The 15,429-nt window shown below is 43.6% G+C and overlaps 1 long non-coding RNA gene across 2 annotated transcripts in view; it reads left to right on the top strand.

The window, feature by feature from the left end:
- The first annotated feature begins 352 nt into the window (after window positions 1-352).
- Window positions 353-15,429, top strand: part of LOC135905214 (uncharacterized) — an 81,295-nt gene continuing 66,218 nt past the window's right edge. The window contains exons 1-3 of one of the 2 annotated variants that reach the window (XR_010565353.1): window positions 353-794; window positions 6,206-6,388; window positions 14,687-14,798. This is a non-coding gene — a long non-coding RNA (uncharacterized lncRNA). Of the gene's footprint in view, window positions 883-6,205; window positions 6,389-14,686; window positions 14,799-15,429 lie in introns of both variants that reach the window. The other variant, XR_010565354.2, reaches the window with a different exon arrangement.

Below are 15,429 nucleotides of genomic sequence, written 5' to 3'. Positions count from 1 at the left end.
GACAAATAACTGAAACGTACAAAAGCACAGTTCGCAATAGGGGATCAGAAAATTTGGTTGTGGGAGTTCATAGTGTGTTTTTTTTTTTATTGTTTCACCTAGGTAGAACATTAAACAGTATAATAGCAAGAGCGTGGCGGCGCAACCCACCACTCCGTTCCAAAGGGCACTATCATAACATCCATCCATCTATCTGTCCATCCACGCTTACATAGAGTTATAGTGAAAAACTCCACTCTATGCACGCTTACGCCCTCAAGGCACCCTACCCTGAAGTCGCTCGCAGCGCCCCTAGCCAACCTCAGCCTACTGGACAATACTTGGCGCAAAGCGCCGTGCGATCTACTAAGATCTGTAGAACACATTCCGGCGGAAGCCTTGAGTGGTATTTTTAAAATTTGAAGCCCTTGAGCGGGATCTGCGTGCGCAAGGATTAATTATTGTACGCCGTGCATTGCTCTTTGCTTTGTGCGTAGCCGGTGTTGCGTTGTACTCGTCGCGTAGTGCATCCAGTGGACTTGCTGGGACAGCAAACGTTCGTGCTCTCTGCTTTACTCGTGTATTGTGGTATGAGTGCTGCGTTGTTTACTTCCCGTGTTTGACATACGTGCGGACAGGAAAGTGTTTCATGTTTACGGCCCAGTCATCGGGGCATGATTTGCTGCGAAGCTGGTGTGCTGAGCTGCAGGACACGACGTTTTAAAGGCGTGAAATCTCCCAGAAGGATAGTGTCAGAAGTCCATGATACAGCTGTTGCCTTCATCCTCGTGTGCACGCTATGGTGATGGTGGGCAGTAAGTACGGACTCCACGAGCTTTAAGCTTTCTTAATCTTTGCTCGGTTGACAGCTCCGTGCAAACACATTTGCTGAACATAATCGCTGTGCGTGTTCATTTCGCTTTCACGGATATTTACGGAAACACCTTTTTTGCTAACAGTGACAGCTTTGTAAACGTTTGTCGGCGTTTGTGGCCGCGTTGCCGGTAATTGAACTGCGCTGCATGACAGAAAAGACGCAAGAAAACGAAAAGAACTCCATAATCTCGTAAGGGACGAAGACGATTTTCAACGTGCCATGTTCAAGTTTCTGCCAACATGTATTGGCAATAACTTGGAGGAGGTTACTTCTAGTCACTAGAATGAGGTCCAGTGCTTTGGATGACTAGTGTAAGGTGTTTGCCAGGTCTAGTTAGATTGTCTCTGGCATTACTTTGTACGTATTTATATGGGCTTCATTCAAATACGAGAATCGCTTTGTAAATGCTGTTACCGACGTAACACCAACAGTGAATATTACGCTCGCAGCGGACACATTGTGATAGATGCATGGAACGTCTGCCTCGAGCAGAATTCTCATTCAGCTGAAACGGGAGACCTCGCAAGAGGGCAGTGTGCAGTCCGCGTTTTCTGAGCCCTCCACCTCGTGGCATTAATTCAGCTAGTCTTTATTGTCAGTGCTGTGGGAAAATATACAAGACAAATATACAAGAAAATATACAGGGCCAGGAAAGATCCGGGCGTGATATCTTTCGTACATTCCTGGTGGGATGTTTAAAATGAAACGTCCTGTGGAAGTCCACTTTATCTCCGAAGTGGTACGTCGGCATTGGGACAAGATTTGTGTTTGTTTATTTATTTATTTATTTATTTACTTTCAGGGCCCGGAGGCACTACAGAAAGGAGTGGGTTAAACATAACAAACAATTTGGGCAAAGAACATTGGATTTAAGCAAAGGCACGTTGAATGGCGTTATTGAAGTTAGTAGTGTCTGTGATGGCGGCGATAACAGTGGGAAGATGGTTCCATTCCGTGCTTGTTCGAGGAATGAAAGAATCACTGTAAAGATTAGTCTTAGATGACGGCACACCTACTTTAGAGCAATGGTCAGATCGAGATGAAACATAAAACGGCTGTGTGAGAAGCTGCTCTTTTAATACAGGTTTGTGCTGCAGACAAACTGTTTTCTGTTGACTGGCTAATAAATGCTTGACTGAAAGATCAAGCCTTGTACAGTAATGATGAGGCTTTCATATCACCCAGTGCCACTATGGTAGAACTGGCAGCGAATTTTGCAATGTTTTGCCTGACACTCGTACACTTGTCAAATAGAAACATGGTACTGGCCACCCGCAAGTTGTTTGTATCAACTGAACTTTGCCTCGAGTGGATCGGTCTGAACTTTTCCCAGAAGCACATAGCACATCTTCGGTTCCTCAAGGCAGTAGCGAGAGAATTCCATAAGCCCACAGGACGTAAGACGCACGGCACTAACTGTTTCACAAGTGAAAACGCCTTTGTCGAAACGTAGTGCAATCCATATGTCTAGCCAGTTCGCAGACTTCTCAAGAAATTGGATTCTTTCATCATTTTCTATTGCTTTCACTGGCTCTTGAAAAGGGTCACCTTTTTGGAAGCCCTTCGAAGGGGTTTTGACATTTATCACTGACCACCAGCGAACGAAAATGTTGATAAAGTTCACAGTTTCTGCTGCTCTGTCAATGTCATTGGCATGCGCCAGAAGCCCTTCCGCAGTAAATTGATTTAATACTTGATGTGCTATCTTCACATTTTGCCACTCTAACATTGACGGATTCAAAGCTTTTGAGGTTAACTGGTGGCCATACTACAGCAAACACCCTTCTTCAAGTTTGTGTAATCTGTGCAGTGCTTGAAACGAAGCCCACATGATATGACCACTGTCAACTGTATAACTAGCGATGTCAAACTTTGGGCAATGGAAATTGGTGGCATGATTTTTTGGTTTGTCCAATTATTTCGCGCACATTTCAAAAGGTGGACTGTGTCAACAGTGTAAAACAGGGGTCTCGTCGGGTCACAGGGATGTGAATATACAAACTGCAGCTTTGGAGGACTGCAAAAGTCTTTCTATTGATAGCATTGTTGTCAGTAACAGTACATACTACTTTGTACTTGCGCGACTCGAAACCAGTCACGACTTTTAGGGTGACATTATGCAACATAGCAGCATCTATGGTTTTAACAGGAAGGAACTGAATTTCTTTAAAAGATGAAACCAAACTTTGTACCGCAAAAACATGGGCAGTTGTGGCAGCGTCGGACGAGTTAAAGGCAGCTCAACAAACATTGCCACCCTTGTAATCAAAGAATGGTTTCAAGTGAATTTCATCAAGCATCAAAGTCAGTATGCGCTCGTGAGGCTGGAGACAATTCACACGCTTCTTCGTGTAATACAAAAAATTTTCATCTCTCTCTGCTTGCGGTGACAGCTCACATGATGCACAAAGCTTTCTGATGGTTGCAGGGTGAGGAAGTGCAATAACACCTGCATGTCGCAGGACTTTGTAAGCATGTTCTGATATTGTAAAGAGAAGACAAGCAATAACCATCAAATGTGGGGAGTATCTGAGCATTTTTATTGTGACTATTTCCAGCTGTTCTTTCAGCGCATTAAGGTTACTTTGAGTTCCACTGGTAGCTGCTGTTTCAAAACCTGGAGCAGGGTGTCGACAGCTTTTACCACATCCTCAGGAATAATAGAGTGTGTTTCAAAATTCGACAAATTCTCTAGAATTTCTAGGATGCATCTGATATCCTGAACTTTGCTGGGGACAGGATAGTCATTTACTTTGGTAAGTTTGACCTTTTGATGGCATACAGTTATGTCCATACTGTCACTGATAACAACAGAAGCTTCAATGCTTGGCATGGTGCCTCCGGTTAGTAACAGGGATATTACACTCGACGAAGTATGCAGTACTGGCCACTTCTCTGGCAATGAGGATCCCTGCAGATGTGTCTTCTGCTTTGTTAATGTCTGGAACTGATACCTGCCAGCTTCCATTCTATGTGACAATGAATGCGCCAATGCCTTTGCAAGGTGGGAGGACTCTAGTCGCTGCAGTCGATCTTGTGGCTCCTCTCTTGTTTTGTAACACTTTGGTGTGGATAAGTATGATGGGCAGTTCTTGAATATTGAAGGCACAGCACTAGGGTCCAGTCATGGTACCGGCAAAGTGGTCGCGATAACCTTTCCAGTCCTTTGATTATGATAGACAGACTTCTTTATAATAACCCTCTCACATAAGTGCAGTGCACAGACCTGCAAAAAAAAAAGAAAAACGAGACTGTCACAAAACAATGTTGTAGTGTTTCCGAAAGGATAGTACTCATATTATGTATATGTGCTCAAGGCAGTTTTTCTAGTACTGGCAGATTAGATTCTTTCGAGATGCAAGTACAGGCAGAGTGAAAACTTTTCACAGGAAACACATGTGCTCCTCAGTGTGTACTAAAAGATCAAAAATGCATGCTTCTATTTCACAATTCTTGTTGTTAAGCTTGGTTAGATCATTCCACGAAAATCATAGCGGCTGAAGAGCATGGAAGAACATACAACAGGCAGATTAAGCAAATGAACTATGCGAGCGAATCTAAATGTTACGGCTTCTCAACTGAACACCGAAATGATCAAATGACGAGAGCCGAAAGCATCGCCAAGGAAGCTTAGCGTCGCCAACTGCATAAATCAATGGCCATGTGTCTGGTTTCAAGAAATAAAGCATTGAATCCACTTCCGTCACCAATTTACTTTTCCTGCCGATAGCAGTAACAGTTGGTCTGCTCAAAATCGCTGGTATCACTAGCTGGTTCATGCTCGCACGGATCATCGCACAAAACGTAGTATTTAGTGGTCAACCTTTTTATTATGGCAAATTGACAGCGTACTTGCATTACAGAATAGATCGGAGATCGTCTACAGTGTTGTCCGACTGAAAAATAACTCCCCTACAGCTCGAGCCGCAGTGCTATTTTTACCCAACTGCAGAAGAATGAGAGCAGACTAAGCGAAACGTTGATAGCTCTTGACTGCACTCAACGGTGAAAGCTGGCGTTACTTGGAGACCTTTTATTTGCAAGGCTTCCTTCATATTTGATTATTAATCCCAAACAATTTGGCAAATATATGCTATAAAGCTAGTAAAAACCAGCTCTGCCTGCTTTTTGCTACCTCTTTGCGAAATATGAATGTGATAATTTTTGTCAGTCAGCCATAGGAAGCATTCTAAGAGTCCCTCCAATGCCTCGGCCCTCTCAGCGATGCAATGGATTGTAGGCCTAACGCTCAACGTGTTCGCACTGACAATAAACTTTGCGCACCATAAAAGCACGCATGAAGGCACACGAGCTAATTAAAGCAATCCTTCCCCTTGAAGAAGCTTTAACTTAGTACTCCTTGTGTGCTACAGAACGCAGCCGCTTGTTTCGCTGAGCGTGGTCCTTCAGAAATGACAAGACTTGAATTTTCGAGTCTTCATCTTAGTTTGCCTGGCATTTTGGCATGCAGCACTTGTACAGCATGCTGATAGCTGCACTTCATGGCTTAAGCACCACCATGCGCGTTGTCCATGTGCAGAAACGCACACCCAGTGCAGAAATACAAAACAGGATAGTAGTGAAGACAAATGCCGCAGTTTCCGCAGCTTACCTGCCATGTGTTTCTATGTCACTGGCAGCTAAGCATGCCCATCTCTGTTTCTGTCCCCTCATAGTGGACATGGCTACATTACTGCCGCAGACTTGCCGATATTAACGATATTATTCATTACTGATACGGAAGAAACTGTTTCAATGCACGTAATGTACTCACGAAAAGAAAAAAAAATCGCTTTCAGCGTCCGGCACGCCGAGGAAGCCGCCCGGGTCCAAGGACTCGAGGCCGTCACCTAGGCTGGGGTGCTTATGGCCCCACCCCACCCAAATCGCCGGGCATTTTCAATAAAGTTTTTCATCATCAGCGTGTTCAGCTCGCTTCGCCGGCCACCATTTTTGTTTTGGGATCCCGTACTGTTACAGCGGCAGCCGCCTGTTTGTTGACCTGCTGTCATCCTGCAGCAAATGTGAGATGAAAGAAAAAATGCCTTCTTTTCACAGGAAATTCGACTCGCGTAATAATCTCACCCCTGAATTTGCGGCAATTTTTTTGACAAAATGGTGTGATCATTATGCGAGTAGATACCATAAATATATGTAAAAATTTGGAACAGGCCTTTTATGTCAGTAAGATTACATATTTCTTTTCCAAAGACAGCATGAAGTAATGCATTTGTACCTTGCTTATGAGAACATGCTCTTGCATAATTTTATATGGCATGATAATATATTAAGGAAATGCAGGGTTCATCCATTAAAGCGCTGATTCATTAAGTTCTTTTTTACCTGCAGGCTGCGACAGCATTCATGACTGACAACTCCAGGGCGGAGGATGCCCTTTGTGATGTCTGGCCCTCAGCAACACAATTGCTGTGCATCTTTCATGTCCTCCAAGCCGAGTGGTGCTGGCTTTTGGCTGCGCACAACAAGATACCAAAAGATGACCGGCGCCACCTCATGGCAAGCTTTCAGAAGGTAATAAAAGGCTTAAAGTGCTTACACTGAGCTTAAAAATGACAGAAAAGGAGCATGACAGAAATCAAAGTAAATATTACTTTAAACAGTTAAACAAAGCTGATGAGATGGTGTCACTACTTAGAACAGTAGGACTAGCTTGCGACTGTTTTTACTATTAGGCTTCAATTTTTCTGTGGTGTTATTTAGCGTTCTGTCCGAGTATTGCTTGTTAGGACAAGTGCCTTAGACATTCACTAAAAAGTACCTGTGATAATGGCCAGCAAATACAGCATATAACAAGCTTCACAGTTCGCTGCTACTGTTGTACGTGCTTGTCAACACTGCTTCAACACATCAAGCAGTGGGCTAAAGGGTTTCAAGTAAGGATCATGCATTTAGTACAGCAAAAAATGCACTGTAACCCAGGTTCCAGTAAACGGAAAGTGTACAAACTTATGCAGTTTGTCTTATTTTAGAACTTCTTAGTGCATGTGTAAATCGGAGATGCATGATAAGAGAAGCAACTGAAATGCGAAGCAACAAACTATTACTGTAGGCGCGGATTAAGGACGAGGTGTATTATGAAAAGGGCACTTGCTACATGATAAAAGCGAGCAATATACAGAGATAAAAGTGATGAAATATGAAGCAATGCTGATACTGCTATCGCCCCTCTCAGCTGCGAATTGTCACCCTGGCTGCAGCTTAAGCCAACATGGGAGTGTAGGTGAATGGGGCTAGATATGGACAATTTCTGTCCCATGGAGGCAGCAGCCGGAAGCTGCAGAAAGAGGCACTGCACGATAGATCTTTGGCGAAGCTTGTTCTGAGCCACCAATGAAGCAAGATTGGAACTTTATAGTCAGAGCAAAGGTAGAGAACATCTCGTAACCTGGATTGGGGAAAAAAAGAATGGGTTCGGCGTATCAGGTCAGAATGACCTTGGTTGTCTTTTTCACTTGCCTCACTACACAACAGCATGTTGGTGACATTACACCACACGAGAGAGTAATTTACAGCTGGATGTTAATTGAATACAAGCGACAGAGAACATATGCAAGCCCACAACAAAGCAAGATGGTGTAAAGAGCAAAGAGGTTACATAAGGCGAGGAATAGGGCTAGTTAGCATATGCTCATGTTAAGCTTCCACGCTAGGTTCTTCACGCCAAGAGAAACACGAAATGAAAAAAAAAAGGACTAAGGGAAAAAATGCCACAGACTAGTAACAATCTTTACCTTTGGACAATATGTATACACAAGGTGCGCTAAAACATAATGCAACTTAGTTTGTAACTGATTAAGTTGAAGACTCGTCACACTTCTGGGCATCTGCGTGCATCGTCCACAAGAAACACGCAATAAGCATTGTATTGATATTTCCTTTAAAAACAATCTTCTTTCCAAAACCACATGCTTTCAGAGCTGCTCCATCTACTCAGTATACAGTAGCACTGGAAAGCCTCTGGTGGAGTCACAGTCATTTGGTCTATCATGAGCTAGAGGATGCTGTTCACGGTCCAAAAATGCCATTTCACTGAAACGATTTGCAACTTGTGGAGAAAAAGTATACATATTTCATATGTGTACTTTTTTTTCCAAAAGTTGCAAATGATCAGATCAGCGACGACTAGGTTCCACAGTCACTGATATGATTATTTTTGATGTCAGAAACTGCACCACAGAAAGTGCCACATGACATGGGACACTGTCATGCTGCAGCATCAAAGCTTGGCAATCCCTGGCCACATGTGAAACACATTGTTTTGAAGTCATCAAAGAATGACTGATTCACTGATTAGTCTGGAGGCGTAAAATTCTTCTATATCTGTAGTGAAATTCGGTGCCAAATAGATAGAGAAAAGCTTCAATTTGACTTTCCTTTTACTCATTTGCACTTTTTAGGGCTGAAGTAAAGCTTCAGTGCTGCAACTGCTAAGTCTGTAATTCTTTATCAGGGTCTTATTCTAAAATGCACAGATTTATTGTCTGTAATGTCAGTTACGAGTAATTTCTGGCCATTTTGGATGCGAACAAGCAGAGCGAAACACAGGTCTTTAATGCTAGCACAGTGGTTAATTCACTGTGCGAGTGATGAGTGCGATTTCTCATGGCAATTTTTTTCATTCATTAGTGTTAATATCATGCTAGCCAGCTACGTTACTATTGCATAATACACATAGTGAAGGAAATGTTTTCACAACACTTATTTGAAACAATTCTAACAAATAAAGATGCAATCATTATAATGTATGACATTTGCCACAAATTGACAACCACTGAATAATGGAGTTATTCAACCAAAACGAAAGAAATAACATTCACAGACTTTGTGCACAAGATACAGCAACAATTTGGCCTAACTTATTTCTTGCATACTGAAATGTCTGGCAAGAATGGGCTCTTTAAAATTCCCAATGAACTATATGAAAAACACCACTAGAAGACAATGAGGATGTTGAAAACGAACTGATATACATAGATGTTTCATATTATGTTTCAGATCCTTTACGCAAAAGATGAAGGTGAACTTCAGGCAGCCAAAGCATGCCTACATGCCCTGCCTTATCCATCCTACGTCCAAAGAGTTGAGGCATTCATTCAATGTGAATATGGGTGGGTGCTTTTGTACCGTGCTGGGATTGTCACAAGAGGACAGAATACTAACAACTGTTCTGAGCCATCTGTCCGAATCCTCAAGGATGTCATTCTCAGCCGGACCAAAGCTTACAATGCAGTAGCCCTAATTGAATTTGTAATGAGTAATGGGAAAAATATTTTGAAATGCGGCTGCTGCGTCATGCAAATTATCGTGAACAATCATACTAAATTGATTTCCAGCACCTCCTCCAAAAAATGCCCGAAATCCCACCAGAATCTATAGTCCAAGTTGAAGAGAATGTTTACAATGTGCCCAACTCTTTGGGCAATGGGACGTATGAGGTAAGGGCTGATGTAGGAGTCTGTAGTTGCTGGAAGGGGAGCCAGGGAGCTTTCTGCAAGCATCAAGCAGTTGTGCAATGGGCCTTTGGTGGGCTGTTCCCAAACAGCCCAGAGCTTACTCCAGGAGATTACAGAGAGCTGGCTCATCTGGCACTTGGAGATCGATGCCCCCCACAGCAATTTTTCATGCCATTTACTGCTCAGAAAGATGACATGGCACTTTCTCTTTCTCCTGGGGCCAGTGAGCCAGCTGCACAAGAAAGTGCCAACTGCAGGTAGCCACTGTGCATTCCACAAGAGCCACATGCTGGCTCCAGCCTGCAGCCCAAGGTGTGTTACATTCCATGTTTCAGCACACTGATAACCTGATACAGATGCCATGTTTCCTTTCATTTTTAGTCTTTTCAATGTCAGTTTTCTCATGCTGCCCACCATTGCATAGCTGTTGTTGCAAGATTACTGTTATGCCTTTACAGATGAAAGCTGGTTGACTGGACAGAACTGATTACATTAGTAGCTTTACCTGTAGTGTCTTTCACACACACACACACACATTTACAAGTGCATGCAAGCATGCAAGGAGGGCCTTGTTCTAGGCTGTTTGTGATGAATAGTCAAGTATAATTCTCTGGTCAAATTGCAAACATCTTTGCACAAACGCAAGCCTCTAAGTCTAGACTTAAATCTGAATCTCGTCTTATCCTAACCTAAACTAAGACTGCACTTTCAGGCCGGAGTAGTGCGCTTGCAGGAACCGACAAGAATGAATTGCAGTCCAGACTTAATGAAGACGGTAGGTACTTTTAGTACCTGGGCTCTAAGTTTTGGCGCCGACAGGGAATGAGATGGGGAACGGGCCGAACTCGGTCGCAATGTCCATATCGCTTGGAACTGACTAATCGGTGGCCGTCGCCTGATGTAAACATCCGGCAAGACAACGCGCTTTCCATAAACGCTTTACCGCGAGTGAAACCAGAAGCATGGACAGCGAGTCTGCAACTAAGCGTATTAGGAGTCAACATTGGACGAAAGATGAGAAATTGAAGTAGTAGAAGCTTGATGTGGGTGAGTTGGTTATGCATACTTGATGAAATGAGCGCTACGAATACGCGGACGAAAGAACACATGTACGACAGACAAGGCGCTTTTTTTTTTTTTTTTAAAGAAACAGAACTTTAAATAGATGCAACCATGAATGGCCCAACGTGACATCACCACCTCCCTATCTCTTCAGAAAAGCTATCTCTTTTTCAGTAAGCATCACTGAAGGGGAACTAATGGCTCAAAAAAAAAAAAAAGCGCCTTGTCTGTCGTACATGTGTTCTTTCGTCCGCGTATTCGTAGCGCTCATTTCATCAAGCATCGAGAAATTGAAGTTGATTCACCTGATAGGCGAGCGAAAAGCCCCATTGTTTAGTAAATTTAACTCCGCGATGACAAGAAAGAAGCGCGAGCTTGCATGGGCAGCTGTAACTGAAGTTCTCAATTCGAGACACAGGATCCGCCGAAATGTACAAGAGTGCAAAAAACAGTGGCAGTACATGAAGCAGCAGTTGAAAACAGCGCTGCAGCGAGTGCGCCAGCACGAGCGTCATACTGGTGAGTAATAAGTTGACGAACTCTTTTTCGTTGGAGACCCTTCCTTGGCGGCAAGTTACCGTCCGATAGCTGTAACTAATTGTCTTTGTAAGCTTTTTGAAAAAATGATAAATCGCAGACTTTTACATTTCCTTGAACTCAACAATATACTCGATCCTTATCAGTGTGGATTCCGAGAAGGGCGGTCGACAACCGATCATCTTGTGCGCATGGAAGGAAATATCCGCGATGCCTTCATACATAAACAGTTTTTCCTATCGATATTCCTCGATATAAAGAAGGCATATGACATGGCATGGCGTTACGGGATCTTGCGAGACCTGTCGGAAATTGGCATCTGTGGAAATATGATGAACACAATTGAAAGCTATTTGTCAAATCGTACCTTCCGAGTAAAAGTCGGCAATGAACTGTCATGTCCCTTTACGCAGGAAACTGGTGTACCCCAGGGAGGCGTGCTCAGCTGCACTCTCTTTATCGTTAAGATGAACACGCTACGTGCTTTACTACCACCTGCCATTTTTTATTCCGTATACGTAGACGATATACAAATAGGCTTCAAATCCTGCAACCTCACAGTGTGCGAAAGACAGGTACAGCAGGGCTTGAACAAGGTTTCCAAGTGGGCAGACGAAAACGGATTTAAGGTCAACCCCCACAAAAGTTCTTGTGTTCTCTTTACAAGAAAGAGAGGCCTGGTCCCAGATCCTTGTGTAGAACTGGGCGGACAACAAATTCCTGTCAGCAAAAAACACAAATTCCTTGGTGTTATTCTTGATTCCAGGCTCACTTTCATTCCTCACATATATCATCTTAAAGAAAAATGTCTTAGAACAATGAACTTACTTAAAATCCTATCCCACACAACGTGGGGTAGCGACAGACAGTGTTTATTGAATATTTACAAGAGCCTAGTTCGATCATGGTTAGATTACGGTGCCGTAGTTTATCACTCTGCGGCACCGAGCGCGCTTAAGATGTTAGACCCCGTTCACCATCTGGGTATCCGTCTGGCCACTGGCGCATTTAGAACAAGCCCTGTTGAAAGTCTATATGTAGAGTCAGACGAGTGGCCACTCCATCTTCAGAGAACAAACATCAGCTTAACGTATTTTCTCAAGGTTCGCTCTAATAAGGAACATCCGTGTTTCGCAACTGCTAACGACTTGACGTGTGAAACACTTTTCCATAACAGACCCTCTATGACACTTCCTTTCTCATTGCGTGCAAGAGAACTTAGCACGGAAATGGATGTCCCTGTTCTTGAACAATGCCTAATGCCTCCAGCTAAGCTAGTACCGCCCTGGGAGTGGCAACTGATAGAGTGTGACACATCCTTTATAGAGGTCACTAAACATGCGCCAGAGACACATATCAAAATGCACTTCTTGGAGCTCCAGTACAAGTACTCGTGCACAAAGTTTTACACAGACGCTTCTAAGTCGCATGCCGGGGTGTCATACGCAGCCATTGGCCCATCCTTCTCGGAATCCGGTGTACTGCGCCCTGAAACAAGTATACTTACGGCTGAGGCCCATGCACTATTGTCGGCTGTGAAAAATATCAGAAAATCAAATATTCAAAAAACAATTTTATTTACAGACTCCTTAAGCGTCGTAAAAGCCTTGAAGTCGCACTGTAAACACAGAAACCCCGTAATTATTGAGCTCTATGCCATTCTCTGTAGAGCGTATATGTCTAACCAGCATGTCATTATATGCTGGTTGCCTGGACATAGGCGCATAGAGGGAAACGTACTAGCGGACCAGATGGCCACATCCATTTCATTGCATGCAGTTAGTCCTGCTTCGGTCCCTGTCACAGACCTGAAGCTTTTCTTAAGAAGAAAACTGCGAAACCACTGGCAACGTATGTGGGACGCAGAAGTGAATAATAAACTGCACGTAATAAAGCCACAGTTAGGTTCTTGGCCCTCCGTAACAAAATTACGGCGAACAGATGTCGTATTCTGTCTTCTCAGAATAGGACACACGTTTGGCACGCATAACTTTCTACTCACTGGAAATGATCCTCCAACCTGTGGTAGATGCGGGGAGAGGCTGACCATTCTCCACGTCCTCCTGGAGTGTCAGGCAGCCGAATCTGAAAGAAGGAAACATTTTTCCCTAGCTTACCGGGAGCACATCCCCCTACATCTCGTAATGCTACTCTGCCCAAAACCTTTATTTGACACCAACGCAGTCCTAAGTTTTCTGAAAGATGCTGTCTTGCATGTTTTTAGCCCTACATGTTTGTAGCGGGTCCTCTCTGCAGAGGATGCCGCTGCGATAGCTCTTTAGTATAGCACATGCCTCAAGGCCCTTGTGTTTCAAGGGCTCTGGCGAGGCAGCAGTGCTCCAAGTAATTTTACCATCCTATATATTTTTATTTTGCATCATTCTTCTACGATAGATTTTAATGTTTATAGTATTCGTCATTAGTCATCGCCATAATTTTATAATACACAGATTTTACGCACTTTACAGCGGCTATTTTTAGGCCACCTTGCAGCCAAGTCACATCTTCCATAATACATCGTTAACACTACCACTTGTCATGGCGCTCTTTGGCCAAACCTGGCCCTTGCGCCACAAAACACCACACATCATCATCATCATCGTTGGAGTAAAACAGTCGTGCGTTCGGAAGGTTATCAGTCTTGTAAATATTGAACATCTGAGAACTATGGACGGTGATCGTGAATAGACGCAATGTGATTTTTTTTTGTATGTGTTTAGCTACAGTAGAATACTCTCCCAACAATTTTTGTAGGAAACTCTATGCTCCCAACTACGTAGATCTAGGGGTGCGGTACTGTGGCGATTCCTTTTCCCGATGCTAATGCGTTCCGGCGCTTTTCGTGTTCGTGAGTGGCCGCGTTCAACGCTCTGGCCGGGGCCGCATTAGCACCGCGAAGAGGCACGACCCTTTCGTGGTGCCCGTGTCACTCGCGTCACACGTGAACATGACCCGCTAACGGCAAAAAGATGCAGCTTCGGCGCGTCGTTCACCGCTGCCATAAATATGCAGGATGCCTTCGCAAGGCGTGTGAAAGGGGAGTGTGTCAAGCTGTCGCGCGACGTGCGGCACGAGAACAAAAATAACACTGTAGCAACGTGATCCTACCAGCAAGAAACATGGTTCCTATCACTGCGTGTTACCTTTAATTAGCTTTGCCCTTACATATTTAGATGCTTGATTTGCATGAGGATAGGCAGCAATATATACATACGGCAACTTGATTGTGATCCATTTGCCGCGCTCTGTAAGCACACGTATAGCAGCTTCTTGTGTACTCGTACAGTGCTGCTGCTCATACGAAAGAGCGCATACACAATAAAGGCACCTTTGCATTACACAGAAAAGGAAACATTTATTTTGCGCAGAAGCAAGAGCATCAAGCAATCAGTGCTGAACACGTCATTTAGAAGAAAGATTAAATAATGCTAATAAAACACAATGGCTGCACAAACAACGTGCGACATCTCATAATTCCATGATAAATAGCAAAATTTGTAATTTAGATATGGCAGGCACAAGAACATACAGATAAAACATGGTACACTGTGCATACTAATCACACACAATCATCAATTGACTTTTCCTGACACCGCTACAGCTGCATATAAAGTAATGAATTGTTGCAAAAGGTGCGTTAATGTGCGTGCTCTAACTAAATCCCACTAGTATTTCATGATGCAAGGACATCTTATAGTCACTATGCACAGCGTTTTCTTGTGCGCACAGGGGTGATGAATGTCTGGAATGTTTGCAGGTGCTGGTCGAAATGACCATGACATACCTGCCCTGCTGGAAGCCGTCAGAGATGTCATCGGGCCTGAAAATCCCATGCTTGTGGGCTTATAAGGCGGCATAGACGTGAGCGAGTGAGTACTGAGCAGCAACGGACATAGTGCTTCCTTTATAAGCCCTTTTGCGCTTGAAATTCCAGCAATCACTATAGCAGTCTTCATGATTATCTTGCAAATACACTATGTAACGTCTTCTATATGACATTTTACAAAACTCCAGGAGGCAGATTTACAAGCACAGTATGTGTAAAGTGGGCAGGCCACTGCTTGTGTTGTTGGTCCAAACAAGTTGTGATCCCACCACTCATATTGCCACGCCCAGTAGAGGTGGTGTCATCCTGATGACAATGATGCCAGCAGATCCCTATGAAAAAATCTCGTATTAAATTATATGTGCCCCATACACATTCACACGTGCCACCTATACATTATTATGAGCCACGTATAGAACCATATTTGCTGCGTATAGAACTAAATGTGCCTGGTATCCATTCTTCGTGCCTTAATTTTAGATTTATGTGTACCTTGTATGTGCTTGTGTGTTGCCATCTGTGGCCCCAAGTAGATGACATTCAATCAACAGGCCCAAATAATAACATCATGCACCATTGTTACAAGCAACTCATGTTTATACAAAGTAAAAAAAGAAGTGCAGCAAGTGTTCGTAGACGCGACCACTAAAATACCATGTCCTATCTGCACGGGG

The sequence above is a fragment of the Dermacentor albipictus genome, chromosome 3, assembly GCF_038994185.2.
Source record: "Dermacentor albipictus isolate Rhodes 1998 colony chromosome 3, USDA_Dalb.pri_finalv2, whole genome shotgun sequence".
Lineage (NCBI taxonomy): Eukaryota > Metazoa > Arthropoda > Arachnida > Ixodida > Ixodidae > Dermacentor > Dermacentor albipictus.
This window is presented reverse-complemented; position numbering and strand designations above follow the sequence as displayed.